The 4,912-nt window shown below is 39.0% G+C and overlaps 1 protein-coding gene across 1 annotated transcript in view; it reads right to left on the bottom strand.

The window, feature by feature from the left end:
• Window positions 1-2,498: 2,498 nt before the first annotated feature.
• LOC113800581 (mitoferrin-1) overlaps window positions 2,499-4,912 on the bottom strand; it is a 32,444-nt gene continuing 30,030 nt past the window's right edge. The window contains exon 5 of the mRNA XM_070144041.1: window positions 2,499-4,912. This exon is cut by the window's right edge and continues 1,675 nt beyond it. The gene's annotated coding sequence lies outside the window, so the exon portion shown is untranslated.

Raw genomic sequence — 4,912 nt, 5'->3', positions numbered from 1 at the left:
CTTGGGCATTCGCCAATGGACTCCTGCCATGTACCGAGTATTTCACGCTTAAAGGAATCCCATACAGCTACAGGGTTCGTCAGGTTTTTGAGCATTGTGAACTATGAGATTGCTGCGGCAAACCTCCAAGCACACCTCCCTCGGACTTTCTAAGTGAAACGCCTTGGAATGATCACTGGAGAGACATGGGGGGGGGGGGGTTGAAGTGGGCCCAAATGGTTTCCACAACCAATCTATGGTCAGTACCATAGAACTCGGCACTCTGGTAGGCTGTTCTGAAGGATCCTCCTCCAGAACTGCACCATATCGCTATACCAAGTCCAGCGATGCGAGTTGGAGCGCTGATACCAGGAGCCAGGAATTCTCAATGGGATTGCTAGGTCTCCTGAGCCATGAAAACCGACAGACATCTCGCAGCCTGCTCGATCGCAGCCGTATACCGCATTGAAGTTGCCTTGTACAATGCGAACGTCTCGCCAGGGGCACTTGACTACCACAGAGGTTAGTTTGACATAGAACTCCTCTTTGTCATCAAGTTTACAAACCTCGGTAGGAGCGCATGCAGAAGTAAGCCAAACGCATGCTTCAGTCTCCTTGGATATTGTGACCATTGCCCCGGCTCGACCAGTAGTTGGTGTATCCAACCATACTGATTGTGCTGTTGCGAGGTCTCCTCACCTCCGAGAAGGCAGCCATCTCAACTCTCAACCGATGAAGTTCCCTTGATAGCAGGAGTAATTGCTCATCCTGCCACAAAGACATGGTGTTCCAAGCTCCCACTCGAATAGTCCGCCTGAAGCAGTTCCTCTGGGTAGACGCCACCTCTGCCAACGCCGCCGACGTTACCCCTTATGAAGGGGGAGGCAAGCTGTGTGGCCCAACGTCCGCCTGTAGGGTTCCTTTGGGCTTTGCCCAACATACTTTATCCTGAGTTGGCGGCTGTCTGGGCACAGGCGGGACAAGTAACTCCCGCTGTTAATCTGCGCTTTAAAAAGTTAACGGAAAAAGTCCTTAGCTAAAAATCATATGTAACTAAGGAACTAACGTGCCATAACGTGATCGAACAGGATCCGTTTTATGAATACATCAACGCCGGGCCGTCAGTCTAAAGTCGGCACCCACTCGAGTAGTATGGATTCCATAAAAATTAAGGCTAGAACAATCATCAACTTTAGGGTGAAGTTAGGGTGGAACAGCCAAATCATTGACAATTTAGGACAAGTTTATGGGGACAATGGCCTTAGATACTCAACAGCGTTTTAGAAATGGCAGAGATGAGGTTAACGATCATCATCGCAGTAACAGGCCATCCACGTCAGTTCGTGTGGAAAACATCGATGCTATTCGCAACCTTATTGAAAATGAGCCGACACACTGAACACCGCGCATACAGTCTAGTGGAAAGCTTGGGGCTGAGCAAGCTTTCTGCTCGATGGGTACCAAAATTGCAGCGCCCAGGTCAGCTGCCAACAAGGGCAGATCTTTCTACTGAGATTTTGAACAAATGGGATGAATACCCAGAAGTTTTCCTGCATAGAATATTTACTAGGGATTATGGGGGGGGGATTCTGCTAATTGACTTTCTTGAGAATAAGAGAGCAATTAGTGATGCATATTATGAAGACGGTTGGAGAAAACTGGCCTTGACAATGCGCCCGTTCCTGGTACTCAAAAGACATAAGCTGTTTCGGTGGGACATCTTTCAACATCCACCTTACAATCCCGATTTATCCACGTCTGACATTTTTTTGTGTTTGTTTTTTGTTTAGTTTCTAAACCTGGAGAAATTGAAAGGTATCCACCATCTATCAGTTGAAGATGTGAAAAAAGGCTGCTTTGGCATGGTTTAACTCTCAAGGCCCTCAGTTTTACACAGATGGTCTTAAATTGCCGATTTATTAGAATTCTGCGAGGCTCGACCCAAAGAATATTCGTATACTTGACATGCACAATCAAAGAAATAAATGCATATTTATCAGGCTAGACATGCATATCAACCAAGCAAATAGAAGTTAAATGTATATCGATCAGATATATAGATAGATATACCTTGATTTCTGCGTCTGTATTTACGGAAATTCATTGGGTCGGGCCTGGCACAATTTTAACAAATAGGGCCGAAAAAGTGGTACCAACACATGCAATAATGTATTTACATAAATGGAGAATATGTTGAAAATAGAATTAATAACTAAACCTTTTCATTCTACATTTCCCTTTTCTCTATTCTTTTTAAACCCCTCATTTGTATGTAGGTAAATGGATAGATGGACAGATAGGATGGATGGATGGATAGATATGTAGTTTAATATCATAAAAACTTGGAGTAATCACGATGAATATGTTTCCTTAATTAGACAGTATTAAACCATTTATAGTCCTAAACAGCATTTGCAGTTAGTTTCTACAAATCGATTCAGCACTGACGATCACATACTTGAAAAAAATATATATACTTGCAATAGATAATATAGACTTTAGGATAGTTAAAAGAAATATTCTAGAAAATGTAAATATATTTCTCATTAAATAATCCTTCTGTACAATCGAGATTAACAACAATACTGGAAAAGATTAAACCTCCCTGGGCTTGAAGCTTCTCCAAGAGTATTGAAGAATCTTGTGTTGGTAGTGCCTTTGCCTTGCTAATTAATGTAGTCTCCCAGCCTCTTCTTCAAATGCCTGCTTCTAAAAACCATTACAAAGATAAAAATTTCAACAGAAACCTTATAGTTGTAAATTCACTGATGTTCATGAAACCCAAGGTGATCCATGCAAATTTGAAACTTTTAAATTCCAACTTCTACATTTACAAAGCGCTGAAACATCCGCTCCTGAACCAGTATTATGAAAGCTTAGTGGAAGTCATTTTTATCTGTGAAATGCATTATATACACTGAAAAGATCTTCCCTGTTGTTTGGTTGGTTTACACTTTACAGAAATGGTACACTAAAACATCTTGAGATTCTACTACTTTCACACAACACTGAAAATCAAGAAACTGAACACTACATTAATAACGCTAACATAGGCAGCAACCCCACACCGTGGATTCTCAATGACCATTACAGGTAATGATGGTATTACCGATGTTTAATGTAAGGCTATGTAATCTTCCAACACTTCACTCCATATTTTCTTGATAGGCTTATATGCTGCCGGCATAGTACTAACTCACTGTTCAAAAAATCTGCATATTTAGAAATGTTTATGGTGCATGTGTCATGTACTGCACCTATGCAAGTGCAGTGTGTGCTTATGTACGCGGTTAAACAAAAGATTAACACAAAAAATACCCCAGTATTAAATGCATGACAATTTCCCTCAAGATCAAGAAATCACTGAGCAATGCTCATTACTTAAAAAAGGTCAAAAGCTAAAACACCCATACTTAAGAAAAGAATGACATAACTACACCCATTTGTTGCCAGACCTATAATTTCTTGGATAAGGGAAGGAAAAAGTGCTGGAAAATGTTACACTGCTAGTACAACACTGTTTTCACTATTACAAAATTCTTGAGTAACTTTTAACAGCTACACCTTCATCCAGGATCCGTCAACTGATTAATAAGTATATTTATGCAGGATCCTTGTATGAAATTGTAGAAAGGCAAAGCAACTGTTACTCATCTCTTAATTGTAACAATGAGCACAAGATGGCTGCACCAATGAATCTGAGCCTATACATCTATACACTATTACCTTTTCACAGCTTACAAAGCAATGTCGTGCTTATCAGCTACACAGGGTATTGCTTAAGAATAATCCAACACCAAATTGGATTTCCCTTCACCAGGAGCAAGTACATGTTTCTCATTCAACACTTGCAACTTCTGAAAAATTACAAGCCATAACATAAACATCACCAACTACTAACACATTTACTTGACAGCTGGTGAAGGGAGTTTAACCCAAAATAACCAACATGATGCAGATAGTAAGCACCAGTTCTGATATAACAGGGTACTTAATCTACATCAAGACTATCAGTTGGGTTAGTCAACGATGACAACTTGCTGAGCGTTGGACTAACCTCACACTCATTATACCATGTGCTTTACTTTCTGGAGAACATAATCTGGGAAGTCTTCAATTATAGGATGGTACTAAGGAGATTGTTATTATTCATTAAACAGAATGGACTATCATCCCTGAACAGATGCTCCATATTCTTGATAAAGCTTCATGATGAATTAGAATTCCCTGGCATTTTACTAAGATGATACAAACAAGTTCAGTCATTAAAATCAAATACATAATTTACAACAATATTACTAGTTTAGCAAAAACAATATAAACAAGAATTTCTAAAGGATATCAAAGCCACTATATTGAGTCTGCATAACATGACTAAGCATCCCATTATAAAACTAATTGTACATAAGCAAAGGTAAAAAAAATATTCTCATTTATTTTCCTTTTGATATAATACTGAAAATACTAAGTATTCCTTTGGAAGTAAATAATAAAAGAAAAAAAATTAAAGAAAAGATTTCCAAACACAAAAGACTGTCATAGAAAATGTAACTTGTTTGTACCATCCTATCAACATTTTGATCTAGATTAGCCTCTAATGAATTCTAATTCATCTGAAGAAAGTAGCATACCATGTAGGTTTAACCTTTTCTTTGCATCACATAACTTTATATAAAAAAATCATAGTCGACAGTATGGACATTGACAAACTTATAAAAAAGTTTATATCACATTTAAAAGTGTTGGTGAGGCAACAGTTATCTTCTGAAAACCTAATCTTTGAAATGCAGAACTGCTGAACCCTTTTAGGATGATTCCCTTGGCTTTTAGATAACCATAGTTTGCAAGCTGGCAGTGTTTTTGTTAAGTATCATTGCCACTTGCTTATCCATGTACTTCCAGAACTTCAGAAGTTTAGAATTGTGCTATGGAG

The sequence above is a fragment of the Penaeus vannamei genome, chromosome 31 (assembly GCF_042767895.1).
Source record: "Penaeus vannamei isolate JL-2024 chromosome 31, ASM4276789v1, whole genome shotgun sequence".
NCBI classification, from domain to species: domain Eukaryota; kingdom Metazoa; phylum Arthropoda; class Malacostraca; order Decapoda; family Penaeidae; genus Penaeus; species Penaeus vannamei.
This window is presented reverse-complemented; position numbering and strand designations above follow the sequence as displayed.